Source organism: Mesocricetus auratus, unplaced genomic scaffold, assembly GCF_017639785.1.
Source record: "Mesocricetus auratus isolate SY011 unplaced genomic scaffold, BCM_Maur_2.0 Super-Scaffold_100010, whole genome shotgun sequence".
NCBI lineage: Eukaryota > Metazoa > Chordata > Mammalia > Rodentia > Cricetidae > Mesocricetus > Mesocricetus auratus.
The window spans coordinates 46,490,225-46,506,542 of record NW_024429194.1 but is presented as its reverse complement, the minus strand read 5'-3'; positions in this window follow the sequence as shown (position 1 = coordinate 46,506,542).

Genomic DNA, 16,318 nt, shown 5'->3' with positions numbered 1-16,318 from the left:
TTTTTGAGTCTCAGGTAGATTATGCAGTAAATGCAGCAAAAACAATTTAACCACTAGTTCCTTATGTGCATGGACTGAAGAACAAGGCATCCTGTATTTCTACTGTTAATGTGCAGTATTCATGCATCCAATTGAAATCCTATTGGGAAAACATACAACTGTGGATCATGTTTTACTCACACAACTGCAAGCTGACAAGGACATACATCTTAAGGGTGTGAGTATGTTTGTGTGTGTGTGTGTGTGTGTGTGTGTGTGTGCGCGCGCGTGCGCGTGTGTGTTATGGCATGGAACATAGTGAAGAAACTTGAGTTGCTAATCCATGAATCTGTCGGTTGCTTGAAGACTGACACTCAGATGTTTTCACAGGTGAGAATTACTGAAGATTCAAGACATACGTGTTGTTTTAGGAAAGAAATACGCCATCTAAATAATTTTATAGATCAACATATCTATCTATGTGTGAAAGTTGGATAAGAACAGCACAAGAAAAATAAAGCCACCAGGACCATTCTATGTATAAGATACATAGAAAAAAGCAAAATAATTAATTAAATCCCCTGAATACTTTATAATCAAGAATTTATTCCAGGAATCAAAAGACAGTTTAGCATCAGATATTTACCTCATTCTGGCAGCATAGTGGTGCACACTTTTAATTCCAGCACTCAGGAGGGAAAGACAGGTGAATCTCTGTGAGTTTGAAGCCAGCTTGGTCTACGCAGTGAGTTCCAGGACACCCAGGTATTTGTAGAAAGATTTTATCTTAAAAATAAATAAATAAATATAAAAAATTTAAAAAATTAAAGGTCACCTCATTGACACACTGAGGACGAAAAAGCATTATCCAACTAGCATTGGAAAAACCAGCTGTGTAGAATTCAATAGAGTGATAAACAGCAGGTCACAGCATCAATTCAGGGCAGAGAAAAAAATCTGTATTGTTCACATATTCATGTATATATGTAAAACATGCATATAAAATGCATAAGTCAAGTTTACAATATACCTTTTTAGTGGATAATAACTAAACAAAAGCATACTTAATCTGATAAAAGTCATGTGTCTAAAGTTAGCAAAAAAAGGGATGTTTTTCTAAATAGCACCAAATATAAAATAAAAATGTTTGTTGTCGTCAATACTGGTTAACCCATTGCTGGATTCCTTAGCTAATTATATAAAACAAGACAAAAAAGGAAGTCTTAGAAAAATGTGATAAAATTCTGATGTTTTACTGATAGCATGATTGTCTCTATTTACAATTCAGTCAACTTTGAATTCAACCTAACTGAATCAAGTCATAGAAATTTCCAGAATTCAATAGATCTGATAGACAAAAATTACCATGCAAAAGTAATATTGTTTTCTTTATAAACAGCAACAAAGTAGAAAATCCCATTAAAAATTAAATAGTGTTCACAATACCATTCAAATTTTGAAACTAAATATAAAAAGATGATTTAGCTGGGTGGTGGTAGTGGTTCACACCTTTAATCCTGGCAGCGAGGCAGAGGCAGGCAGATCTCTGTTGTTCAAGACCAGTCTGGTCTACAAAGTGAGTTCCAGAACAGCCAAGGCTACACAAGGAAACCTTGTCTCAAAAAACAAAAAATAAATAAATAAAATAATGATTAAATATAGTTTATGATGATTAAATGATTAGAGAACTTTTACAAAGTAATGAGCCAATGCTTCATGACAATCAAAAAAATAGGAGTTGAATATGAGAAAACTGACAAGTGAGGACATGCATTTCTTGGGGACTAGGAGTTGTTGCAGGCACCTTGAACATATCTGGTGCACTAAAACATGTCTATTCTACAGCCCAGTGATCCAAATCCAGCCTTAATCTTTTTTAAAAGTAGGCTTAATTCATTCTATTTGTCTTTCATAAAATCCTATCTGTAGCCATAGCTGGAGCCCGGGTTCTTTGTATGTAAAATCTGGTGTGACTTCTATAAGACTGTTGGTGAATAATTCTTGATATAGTAACTTGGTGAACACCAACTCTTTGTAGTGGTCAGGGGTCAGGTAGTCGTAGGTCTTGGAGATGGCATCAAAAGTAGCCTTGGAAAAGTTATTCACAGTGGCAATGCAGCCAGGCCCCTGGCAGAAGCATAGCAGCCATCATCAACAGTACTAGTCAGTGGCAGCAGCCAGTATTTCTTGGCATGGGGATGCAGTACACCAGCATAGAGCTATAAAGCCTTCAAGAGAAGTGGTGGAGCTTGCCCATCCGGTCCCCTAGTTGCCTCTCCACACAAGAGCAAAATACATGGACCAAAATGATGGTTCCTCAGGTAGTTGCAGTCTCCTTGTCAGATAACTGGTTAGTCCAGTATGGCCATTATACGCGCTGGTAGAAAAAAAAACACGAAGCAAACATGGTTCATGGGACAGCGTGAGTCTGCTTCTATATTGGCATGAGCTTAAATACAGCATCCTTAAGGTGTTACTCTTTCTCGGGTTACTTGATAGGAAGGAGAAAAATAGTTGCCTCTAGTAGGTGATCTTCATATTTTGAACTGGCAACAAGAATCCACTCTGGGCCTTGTCTCCATGAGTCCCAATGACCTCAAGAGCCCATCCAGACCATGGCCTCCTTGGAAACTACTGTCCAAGCCTCTGTGGATACATTTGTGCCTCCCAAGCTGAAGTTCCTGTGAACTCCAGGGACTGGGTCCCTCTTGCTGCTAAAGCATCAGCTTCCATTTTATGTTTTTCTAGAGAAGACTGGGAGACTCTCATCTCCTCTTAAAGAATCTTCACAAAGGCACACAAAGGAACTGTGCAGAAATGCTCACAGATGCATGGTCTACTGTGAGACACTGGTGATCACTTAGAGGCCCTCAGTAGAGCACATGAATAAAATACTAATGCATGCTCTGGACACTCCAAATCGTAGAAGCACGTGCGCGCGTGCGTGTGTGTGTGCGTGCACGCTCACACACACACACACACACACACACAATCTTGAGTAAGAAATTACTTGAAATGAAATGAAATTTTATTTTATAAGTAAGAATGCTTATATGTAGAAGATAACATTGAAATTTTGTAATCATTGCATCCATGGGACATATATCAGATACATGTATAGACAGACAGGGTAAAGGGAAGAACATAGAAGAAAATGTGGATGGTAGAGAGGCAGTAAAATAATAGAATAAAAACTGGCAAAGGGCCTTTGACCAACTATAATAATCTGAGAACAGAAGAGTGGAATAATACTGTGGACCTCAGGCTTTAAAAACAAAACAAACCATAGGGGGAAACTTTTAGCCAAAATTTAAAACATTGGGATTAGCAGTTTTCATAAAATGCACTCTTGCTATTTAAATCCCTCATCCTTTGTGTATGCATTTACAGAGTTTCTCTCCTTTTGTGGATGTTTCCTAGCTCAGAAAGCTGTATTTATGGGCATTTGGAGGAATTGAAGTTTGAGAGGGTTTTGCTCTGCTATTGCTCAGAATGTAATATCCGACCAGGCTATCTGTGTGGCTATCAGCAACATTAGTCCTCCGGTGAATCAGACTTCTACAGGCTGTGGCTTAGCATTTAAATGTAATAGGATCATATTGAATAGTGCTGAGGAGGTGCCAAAGCTATTTATTTTTCAGGATACAGCTCAGACTGCTATCATATCAACCAAGTATTTCTTTTTTTATTCCCAATGGCTTAACACAGTGCCAGGCACATATGAAGATTTGTTTTCAATACCTACTTGAGAGAATGAATGGGAAGAACAGAAAATAAAGCAATTGGCTCCCTTACCTCAAATAAAATTTGTAAATGAGTGATATCTTGATAAAAGCTCCGTCAATCAAACATTCAATAATTATAAATGGAAAACTTGAAAAGGTTGTCTAATGAGGAAACTCTCTCGTAGATAAAGAGAATGGACTTGGTAAAAGGCTTCTTGCTTATCCCTTTATGGGGTCCATCTGTCTTCTTGTCTAATGGCTGGAGATGTGCCAGCTGATGGCTTAGGTTCAAAGATTGCAATTGTCAGACTTACAGAGAGACCTAACCCAAGGAGAACATGGCTGAAGATCAAGAGAAGAATGGTAAAGAGACGGGACAAGAAGAATCTCTTTAAAGCTGTCGAGCAAGAGGGAAACACGTGCAAAGTTCGGAGCAGGCACCGGCAGCCTGCCTCTGCCAGGAGCTGCTAATGTAGCTCTCCACACCAGAAGGCCAGATGGAAGCCAGGCCAGTGTAACTGGAGGGTTTTGAGATTTAAGTGTGTTTCGGATGTTATTTCCTTTCATTCTTACAACCTTATGAGGTGCCCAAGGCAGGAATTCCAGTCTATGCTTCAAATGGGCTAACTTAAGTCTCAGAGAGCACACGTGTCTGGTGAAGATCAGGTCAATGGGAGAAGCAAATATGAACCCATGTTCTTGTACTCTAAAGCTTTAGCCATCTCTGCAATATCAGTGTCTTCTCTTCAGCCTGAGCTCAGGTGAGGCCAGGTTAAGGGGAAAAATACACATTTTTAATCACCACAAGAGGAAGATTTGAATTCAAATGGTTTGGAGAGACTGTTAATATTCAGAAATGAAGGTCATAAAAGTGTGTGTTTCTTATACAGTGTCAACATTGAGTCTATTCCACGTACCAAGAACTATCTATTGTTTATAATTAACATTTTATATGTGCACACTATCAGAAACTGTTTATAGTGCTGGTAATACATAAAATTCTCTGAATTAGCAGAGCAGGGGTGGGGCAAGAATTCAAAGAAAGATTGCTCTCCCAAGAAGTTAGAGAAGCAACTTAGAAAAATAGAATCCCACGTCTCCTATTAAGTTAGGCAGCAAAGACATTTGTGGGACTGGGGAGATGGCTCAGTCAGTAAAGGGCTTGCCATGAAAGCTTGAGGACCTGAGTTCAGTCCCCAGCACTGTGGTAAAATTTGGGCACAGCAGCATATGGCTATAAGCCAAATGCTGAGGTCTTAGAGACAGGAGGATTCCTGGCACTTGATGGCCAGCTGATCTTGCTAAATTGTTGTGCTCCGGGTTCAGGGGAATGCCCTGTCTCAAGAAATAAGGTATAGAATGGGTGCAGAAGACACCCAACATTAACCTCTAGGCTCTTCATAAACGTGTGTGTGTGTGTGTGTGTGTGTGTGTGTGTGTGTGTGTGTGTGTGTTAAATGAATGTGAATGTTTGGATCTTTTCTGTTAACCATAGGAATTTTCATGAAAACATATTGTTTATGTTTGTATATGATGAAACTACTCTAATTGATGTTAAAATGGTTACTTTTTCTCTCTTTAAAATATAATACAATAAATGTTAACATGAGTAATATTCTTCAGGTTTCTTATCAACTTTAACCAAAAATTTCTAACACTACAAGTATGTGTTGCTTTCTTTGTTTAAAGTTTGGTTTAACAGGGAATCATTTACCTATAAAATGCAACCATTCTGTGTAGCTATGAACTGTGAATTGATGCAGTCATGTGCCCATTATTACATTCCAGCTACAGAATATCTCTATCATGCCCAGATCTTCCCTATCTTGTGTCCTTTTATAGCCAGTCGTTTTCCTCTTCTCAGCCCCCTAGAAAGCATTTTGCCATTTTCTATTCCTATTTTCTTTCCCAGAGTATCATGTAAAAGGAATAATATTGTATGTAACCTTTCAAGGCTGATTTCTTTCACTTAGCATAATGCGTTTGGAATCCATTTACATTGTCCTGGGGTTTGTAGATTACGCTTCTTACTGCCATATAGTGTTTCTTCCTTTGTTAGGCAGGAGTTTTCTTTGTTATGCTTTTCTAGATAAGGTCTCACTATGTAGCCTACACTGACCTTGCGATTGCAATCTTCCTATCTAACCCTCTAGGCTGCCGGATTAAGTGAGGCACCACGTCTGGCTCACTGTATGGATTTACCACATTACTTTCCTGTGCACCAGTTCACCCACAATAACGCTGTTTCCAACTTTGAACAATGGTGACTAAACGTTCACAGATGAATTTTTGTTTGAACACAGTAACTTTTATGGTTATGTGGGTAGGTATAACCAGGCATTTAAATGGAAGATGGATTAGATATTTGATGATGAAAGGGGGGCGTTTTAGTTAAAGCAATAATCGGGACAAACTGTCTTTTTGTCCATTTGCCTGCAAAGGAGATAGATCCAAGGGGCTAGAAATCTGTATGTAGAAGATCTACCGGGCATGTCTTTTGTCCTCTTCAGACTTCTGTTTATTTGGCCTCCAACCCTCCTGAGGTACTCTACCTTGGTTCTTATCTCCAGCTAATGGTTACAGTGGGGGCTGAGTTGTTTAGGCTAACTAGCCATGAGCCCACTTGTCCTGGTATCTAGAACAATCAATAAGCTTGGAAGAATTCAAATGTTTATTTCTTATTTTTGTTTTTAAACAAAATTACTTTTAAAAATATAAACGATTTACAGTTATTTATGGCAATCTAGGAAATTTATAGTTAAGAACATCTATTACCAAGTAAACTAAAGCCATTTTCATTACGTCTTTTGCAAGCCTCATTTTTACATAATTGTGATCACATTCTCTATGCTATTTTGTATCTCAGTTTTCACTAATATTCTATCATAACCATTTTCTTTTTTATAAAATTCCTCATAAAACTATTTATTACAATAGAAAACTTAGCCATTATGCTACATGATACTCTATCACACAGCTCTAACATAATTTACTTAGGTATTTCTTGATTGTTGAGGCATTGTTTTATCACCAATGTAAGTAATAGTGTGGGTGAACATCTTTCTTCATAAAACATTTTTATTGCATCTTTTGTTTTTTTCATATACTCAATAACAAAATCACATTGGAAACCTAAAAAATTACATACATATATAAAATTGCAAAGAGTAACATCTTGAATGACCCTAGGGGACAGTTTATTTAATTTTCTCTATGTCCCCTCCCACTTGGATGCCCACCATCTGCTGATTTCTGTATGGGGGTGGGGAAGGGACTGCATGAAATGTCGGTTGAAATCTGGAGTCTTAGTATTGAATTCACTGTGATAAACATCAGCAGCAGATTCTACCTAGCACATTGCTTGTCTGGGGATAAATCGCAGCAGCTGGGACCTAAGAATGAGCCAGGCTTCCTTAGCACTGTGAGGAGGTGGTTTCATTTCATCCACATCCTGAGCCTTGGTATTGTCAATGCCACTTTATAAAAAACGGAAGTGTGGTGCAGCGATGACTTGACTTGTCCAGGGCCTTCTAGCTTCTGAGAGACAGATACAAGACTTACGCCACTGAAGTGTTTACCTAATTCTGATTTATCAATCAAAAATCGGGAGTCAGACACCAGGATAAGAACCTGAATGGCCAGAGAAGCAGAGAAGCCACCAGTCACCTCCTCGGTCTCCTCTGTTCCTCGACCCAAAAGGGCTGAGATCCTCTCTAAGCCCGACCTTACTACTTCCTGTCTCTAGATCTCGCCTCAGTCCTCTAAAACCTCTGTGGCTAGCTCTGACCTCTGATTCAAAACTCACTTTATTGTCAGAATGCAATCAAAACATCACACAGCACTACACTTCTGTAGTGGGACTTGTGGCATTCCCAGGGGTCATTGTTCTCTTGTACCTTAGCTCTATGAAGGCAGAAGAGATGAAAGGTATGTGGACTGGAGACCTAACACATGGAGATAGACCAGCTCTGATTGCAGTAAGGGACTTTTTCTCCATAAGGAAAATTAAGTTAGTTCTTGGCACCAGAATGTTTGGGGTTTTACAACTATATGCAGTGCTTTTTAAATACACTTTGAAAAACACACATGTAGGAAAACAACCAATTCTAAAGTACAGACACAAAGGCAAGGGGCATCTGCAATCCTAAGACAGAAGACCTATAGGAACTGTCATTTCCAAGTGGTATCTCATACAACAGAGTTTTATGGTTCTGGAAAGTTTGCAATCGGCTGCACATTTTTGCCTTCCTTTTAGAGATTCGTTAAGTAAAACAAGTAATTTAAAGCCCCCAAGAAGTCCCACAGTGAAGCAACCTGTTTCAATATATGGGATCCAGAATTTTCCACACTCATTTGTATCCAGAACATTTTTCTAACATGAGCCCTGTTTACATCTCACACCCGTGGGAAAATGTTGGACCAGGCTTATGCTAACTTGGGCAGCAATTCCCAGGCTGCTCTTAAGAGCCAAGCTCCATTAGCCCATGGGTTTCCAGAAGTTGAGCGTGGACGCGCAAGGCTGAGGCAGCTCTGCTTTCGCTCCTTCATCGTGTCTCACCAGTGGGATAAAACAGTGCAATGGAACATGACGATTCCCACCAAACAGGCAAATGCTCGCATTCTGACTCATTTCCTCTCTGCTTTGGAAAACTCTGGAGGCCAAAGGGAGGCGTGCTTACGAAGCAGAGGAAGGTTCTTTCTTCACTTTTTGGGCCATGCCTGGCTCAAGCGTGTCACGTTACAGGGAACACCTGCTGTCCGTTCTGCAGCCTAGGCCCCCTCGGCCAACTTGCCCAGCTGGTGCTCTCCCGCAGCACATGAGCTGCTTCAGGAAAGGGAATGAAGACTGATTCGGCGCTCCCCACCCCACCCCAACTGTCTTCTCTCTTCCTCCAACCCCTTCTGGTTATTATGTGGATGGAGGCGGTGATTGAATTAAGAAAGCTGCTGAAAGCAGAAAGGGAACACACAGGAAAAGGACCAGAGCCTCCCACAGCAGCTTCCCCTTTGCACTCCGCTCTGGAACAAAGATGCTAGGAGCTGTGCTTAAGTGGTACCTGGTGATTATAGCATTAGCTGGGCATGGCTCTTCAGTGCCTGTCACTCAGGGTCACTGCGAAGTCGTCTGAACCAGGGGAGCTGCAGAGAGGCTGGGGACCATCCGCAGCCCTGTAATTATGAGACTAGTTCCAAAAAGGTCAGAACTCCTTAATCAAACGCTAATCAAAGCATTTTGTAAATGATGCTGTTTCTATTCCGGGTGCGAGGAAAGGCAGTCCCGAGGCCAAGGGTCCCAGAGTGCGTTTTGAAAGTATGGGTAGAGTAAATAGCTTCTCTCAGAAAATGTAGTCGTTGGAGTGTTTATTTTTATTTTTGAAGTGCAAGTCGACATCACTTTCTACGATGTCTTTTTGTGTTGTGGAACCAGGTTAAAGGAAGGCAGCCAAATCTGAAGATATTTGACTCCCTTGTTTTTTTCCCCCTAGAAGTGTGCCTGAATAACAATAATTACATTTGTAGAGCCCCTGTCTGTGGATGAAATGCCTTGGTCTGCATGATTCCTGTCTGTTCTTGCATTAATTTCATTCAGTCCATTGCTGAGGTGAACAAGCTGAGACGGGAGGTTCTGCTGTTTTCATTTGGCTCCTTGGTAGCAGAGAGAAGACTCAATTTTGATAAAAAATGCAGTGCTCTTTGAACACATAATAGCTCCTATTACCGTAAATCCAGGTCTCCAGGGCCACCCTGACCTCTTTGCCAATAATCAGGACTTTGCAATCCTGCTTCCTGACAACTCACTCCGATTTTAAGTTGTCATTATAAACTCTTTAGCTATAAATAAGTGAAACAAGCAAATAGCATCAAGAAAAATCCCCTGTATCCTTTCAATTTTCAGTGAATTTAGATATTCATTGAAAACACTTGTGTATACTTATAAACACAGATATACACATACATGCTCACACACATGACATACACACACACATACACACACAATTCTTTCCATGTAATCTTATTGATCACTTAACTCTCATTATACTGTTTGTATGGATTTGTATCAACTTGGCGTGTGTGTGTACATTTAAAGACTTGCCTATCAGCTGAAATCAGGCTGACTGAGAATTTCCAGAAGGTCTCATTGCACAAGTGGTCAAGGTCACCCTTCTGGGTGAAGTGGATTTCTCTATGGTTCTGTATTGTGTGCACCAGGCTGCGGATCTCCAGGACGAACACATGGGCTATGGTCTCCTCTTCCAAATCTCATTTTCTCCCCTTTCTGGGGTGTGAGCTCCCCAAAGTGTGATTAATCCATCTATTGATTGCCTCCTGCCATAGTGAGGGTGAGATATGGCTAGCAATCAGTGCCAGGCTGTCTATGTGACTGGACTGCTAAGCCGTGAGGTGAGAAAAGACAAGTGCTAGCCTGTGCCTTCCAATCCTGCACACACACAGAGGGCACAATAGCCTTGTTTCCTGCATGCTTTGCAAAATGATCCTGCTCATCAAAATGCAGCTGCTTCTTTTTCAAATGAACTATAATGTATACTCCCTGCTATCTCAATTGGCTTCACAACGGTCTAATAAAAGTTTATGGATAAAGGGAAAGAAGATGAAAAAAGAAAGAAAGAGCAACAAGACAGAAATCTCCTGGAAATAGAGCCAAACAAGAATGTGCTGCTTTGATTAAAGCAGTCTGGGTAGATGTAATGGATGACCAAAAGCTCGCCAGCAAAAAGGATTCGAATACTAAGAAGGTGTTTACCTAGTATTCAGAGGCGAAGTGGCAGGGGAAAGGTCACGTGAAGATAAGCTGAGGGAGCAGGCAAAGACCCCAGAGAGAAACAGCACTTGCACCTATAAATGAACAGGGTGGAATGAGAAGTCTGTAGGCTCAACTCAAGGCCAGGCAAGTTTTGACCAATAAACAGAATTTAGCTAGCCACAGATTGGTACAGCCTTCTTTTCTCTTTCTGCTTCAGCTCAAGAGAAAGTCAGGCATGTATGCCTAGCATAGCAGGCGCCATGTTTTCTTTCATTCTGCCCCTTATGTTTGGAAGATCCTTACATCTGGTTACACCACTCCTCTTGTGTCAGGAGCTCCTGTCATGAGGGAGCAGAAGGTACCTGGGATCACATAGCATCTTCCGTTTCCTGTAAAATAATCAGTGCATCCAGGTAGAAACCAAAACAACAACAAAAGAATCCCACCATGAAGAGTTGGTCAGTAGTCTAATACCCAGTGATTTTTTTTTTCTACAGGGAGAGCAGAAGTGGCAACTTTTTAAGGCTGTTAAGACTCTTACCTAGTAGCTCTCATGTATATGACTCATGAAGAGGTGGCAGGGAAGCAGAAAGACCAACCAGGAGAGCATTGTCCTAATCCAGGTGGTGGCAATGGGGATGAAATGGGATGGGGGGGTGTGAAGTGACTCATAGGAAAAAGCATGACCCCTGATAAATTATCTGGAGAAGAAACCTCTTGTTATAAATGGGTTACACAAAGAGCCTAGCAATTCATATACTCAACAGAGCAACAAAAAACGTTAAATAAGCATTTGCTGTTTCTAGCAGTGATAGAAGTTCAGCAACTCAATAAGGCAAGAAAATGGAGAGCTATCCCAGAATACAGAGGAAAAGCTGTGTAGATTCCGAGAGGAAAATGGAGTCATGATCCACATGGAAAGAACCTACTGCAACAGCCTGACTCAAATGAAGCTGCTTCAGTAGCATCAAGCCATCAGCCAGCGAAGGCAAAGTTGCATGTGTGTGGTAATGAGCAATCTATTTTCCACAAAGCGTGTGTTTTGCTATTTTGTTTGGCATCAAAATCAAATTGGGATAAAGAAGAACGTGGCTTGGAAATAGGCTAAGAATTAATAAATGAAGTGCCCCTGGAGAAACGCCAGTGTTGCCGTACACAGAACACAATCTCTGATAGAAACGTTATTTCGTATTGTCTTTATTAATAAATATTAAAAAAAGTTTGCTTATTGATGCAAATTGCAGATGCTTTTAAATAAGGCTGTATTGTCAACACTCAGCTGATCACAATGTCCCCAAAGAGGTTAGAAATGAGGGGCAGGAAATGATAAAACAAGGCTAAATTTGGCTACATGAAAAGTACATCTGGGAAAAAATAATTCAAAAAGCAGATCTTCATTGGGCCAAAAAAAAAAAAGATCTGGTCCACACTGTTGCCAAAGGAGACCCAGGTGCGAAGCTGGGTGGTAAATTAGGTGCAAGTTTAAAATACAAGAGGACAGCCCAAAGCCACTCAATCCTGGCCTGCCTCATCTGATAAAGAAACTCCATCCAATCATAGGAAAAGGCCAGGTCGGCCTCAGCTTTTCCCTATTTGCAGGCTGTTCACAAAGGAAATCAATCTGTTTATTGTTTGGGTTTTAGTTAGTAGGGCTAAAACAAACAAACAAACAAAAAATCATTTACCGGAGTTATAAGCCTTGACTATTAAGTCAAGTTCATGGCCAATACTTTTTAGAGAAAGAAACAAGCCACAATGATTTGCATATAGAAACTTCATTCATTTATATCCTAAGATGTGTCCCTGCTATGCCTTCATTGCTCTTTAATTATAACACTCTTCCAGGTAAGTGACTAGCTAACCACACGGCCAATGTCTGTTTTACATGTTAAGCAGCTGGGGCAGGTTACCAAGGCCATTCTAGAAAGTCAGTCATTGGACTCTTTGATGCTTTGTTCATTACAAGGACAACTTTCTTCTAAACAATTTAGGGTTTTAAGAGGCATTAAAGGGAATTGGAGAATTGTCAGCAATCCTACCACAGGTTTAGCAGGGTGTGAATCGATAACTCATGAGTCAGTGGAAATATGTAGCTTAAGGCACCGATGTTTAAAAATTTATTGATACATAAATATCCTCAAATAATGTTAATAATAAAATTCAGAACTTGCTGGTTACCCCTAGTATTCCTATAAAGCAGTAATGATCATGAACGTTTCAATTTCCTAGATTTCTTAAGGTTTATATATCAGTCTATCTTTAAAAACTTGCCAAAAAGGGAGGCAGCAAATACTATCACTACGCAGAAATTGTTTTATCACTCTTTCAATTTGTTTTCATGACTTATCAATCACACTCAGAGGATGTCAATGCTTCTAGAACATGATTTTAGCCAACTGTCATGGCTCAACTTTAAACAAACCTGATGGCCATGCTTGTGTGTGTCTGGGCAGAGTCATTAGCGATGTGAATGCTCAGAAGCTTGTCTCAAACTATGATTGTCTTTTGACTTTGACTAGAGTCTGCGTTCCAGTGGGGTCTTTGTTTGTCAGCAGTCTCATTTCAATCATGTTGTCTGAGTGACAACTCATTATTGCAAATAAAGTAAGGGATAGTTTGTGATTTGGGTTTTAGTGAAGGCTAGTAAATTTTATAGTGTGTATAATTTGGAACATGTCTGTGTTTCAGCCCATATGTGGAAATCTGCCCGGGTGCTTATTATTATGCTTATCTGCAAATGACCAGATGGCCTTTCCCAAATGTAGAGAACCATTTAGTGCCATTTTAAACCATTAAGGCTATTAACTCTGACTTGAGATAATCCTGTGCCCAAAGGGAACTAGTTTTGCTGTTCCTCAAAGTCATCAAATGTAATTAAATGCCATATTGAGGAGTAGGCATTAATGGATTAAGGAGCCAGCTTGTCAACCAGTTATGAGTCAACCAAGCAGAGGAAGTGGAATGGAAGAAAAAGATGCATTAGGTATATTCCTGGCTAAGCAGCTATAACAGAAGATGCCAAAAATATGAAAAAAATCCAGTTCATTTTCCATCCAGTTAAAAATTACACCAAGTAAACAAACAAAAACAATAAAAAAACAGTGGCAAGGAGGATGCCCAGTATAGACAGCTCTGCTCCTAATGATTAGCTAGGAACCCTTACTTCTATCATGGTGTTCTGACATCTGTTATGGTGTCCTTATGCACCTGGCTGAACCTGTCTTGGCTACATATCTATATTCTAGTTAGCCAGAAGGGAAACTGAGAAAGTGGAACACAGAAAATAGATTTGAAGGAACTGACGGTAAAATTGTATACATCACTTCTATTTACAATTTTCTGCCAAACATAATCATTTGATTATTAATTGCAAGCAAAGCTGGCAAATGGAGACTCCAAGTGTGTCCTTCTGTGCAGCAACAGCATAGCAGGCTGAGTTCTACCTCCAAAAACAAGAATGAGAAGGACTAGCTAAGTCTCTCCCACTGTTTCCTGTTTCCATATAAGGGGGTGGGGCGTGCTGAAGAAAGCCATGGAATGATGGCAATGAGCAATTTCATGTGAGTGGAACCTTAGCATTTACTGTTTCCTGGAAGTAAGAACCTTCCTTATACACATGGAAATCACTTAATTTCCACGTTAACACTAACTCTAGAATTAGTATAAATCCTTCAAGAAGATACCTAAACAGAATTAAATATGAAAGAAGCGATTAGGGGAAATGTCTATGAGAGAAAAGGGATAGAAAGAGGAGAGAGTGAGGGGAGACTGAGAGGACAGCTCTGAAGAAGGGAGGATGGTGGCAGGCCCATGAGGAAGTTAGCTCAATGCCAAGGTTGCAGATCACGGAAGACATACATCTTCTATGTCTCACATTCGACCCTAGTCATCCACATCTTCCAGGTCTTAGTCATCACCCAAGTAACCTGTGGAGCCCATGTGACATATGGCCTTAGTGTCTCTCACAGAGCTGTCTTTTCTCTCTCTCTCCCTCTGCCCTCTCCACCTCCCTCCCTTCTTCCTCCTAAAAAAGTTAATATGTATGTCCACATATGGTAGCTGGAAAATGGCCGAGATGACATTGAATGTACAGCCTATCTTTAAAATAATCAGTAGCTGCTAGTTCCCCAATCCAGTACAGTATACCATCTCTAAAAGTTCAGTTAGAAACGACAAGGTGAGCATAAGTGCATATGATGCTTGCCCTGAAGCATCTTAAACTCCAGGCTACCTACTAATGCAACCATCAGGCCCCTGAAAGTGAAGGTGTTGAGGCCTGGGAGAGGACCTAGTCTTTCACACAGGATACCTGTGGCTCCTTCCTGGAGGAGTTTTGAGAGACAAAACCATAGCCATAAGGCCAGGCCCAAGCCTTGGATCATACTTTTCCCCTTTCTGGTTTTCTTTCACCAGAAACTTCTCCTAGAATGGGTTTCCTGCCCTTTGGATGCCAAAGTCAGCAAAAGGTTGTGTCAGAAGCAATGATGGGTTCTTTTCCTCAGAGACAGTTTGGGCATCACAGCTCCTGTGCTGTGTGAGCCGGATAAAGCAGCCCTAAGAGTCAGACACAGACCCTAGAGTGCTGGATTGGAGGGAAGAGTTGCAGACTAAATTCAGCTTTTCATTGATCCCACCACAGAGCACAATCATACAATACGGCCTTGTGACATAACAATTCTAGAAGTTTATAGACCCCCCCCCAACTCACTATGGGAACTGAGGAACATGCATGCTTCCCCACACACACTCAGGACCCAAATCTCCCCATGCATCTAGGCAGGGGCTTCCTTTCCCCCATTCTACACTCTGGCCTCCTTCCTGATTTGAAGCCACAAGGCTTTCCCAGACCTGATTCAAAGCTTTTCAATCCTGATCGAATCTTTACTTGTTTGGCTAATCCAGTGGTTCTCAACTTTCCCAATGCTTCGACTCTAATACAGTTCCTTATGCTCTGGTGACCCCCAAACATAGAACCATTTTGTTGCTGCTTCATAACTGTAACTGTGCTATTATGAACTGTAATGTAAATATCTGATATGCAGGATATCTGATGTGTGACCGGCAAAGGGGATGTGACACGTATGTTGAGAACCGCTAGAATCTTTCCTTCACAGGACCCATTTATCCACGAGAATGTTTAGAACACCTTTACTTAGCAGAAATGAACGGAGCAATGGCTGGGCAGTGGAGCTATGATGATGAGCACAATTTAGACTGTTCTTTTGTAGCTCGGGCTCATGAGGAATCTTCCTTCACTGAAGGTCATGCTGATTTACACAAGGAGTGTGGACGAGAAGGGACATGTCACAGGCCTGAGCAGGTTGTGGTGGGCTCTAATGAAGAAGGAGGACATGTGAGAAGGAAGGTCACCCAGGGAAAGGGAATAGCGTGTGTAAAGGCCCAGCGGCCCACAATGCTGTGTGCATTCGGACACCAGGAGTGGCTGAAGCTCAGAGAGAGAAAGGAGATAAGGTTGGAGAAGCAGAGAGAAAGACAAGCACTTGATGGGACAGCATAAGGGACCTCATCCCAAAGCTTTAAGCTGTGAAAGGTTCCAAAAAGCCTGTTTTTTAAGAAAAAAAATGGCTTTCTGTTTCTTCCTTTCAAGGTCTGGTCTTTTGTTACTTGGGTCTTCTAGTCTTACTAACATGGTTGGGGAAGAATGGATCATAATGGTGAAATTAGTATTAGGAAACTCAGAAGCAGGAGTCAATCTGATCCTGAAGGAAGATTCTCTGCCCTGGAACATCTCAATTTTTCTCCCTTTCTTCCTTTCTTCCTTCCTTCCTTCCTTCCTTCCTTCCTTCCTTCCTTCCTCCTTCCTTCCTTCCTTTCCTCCCTCTCTTCTTCT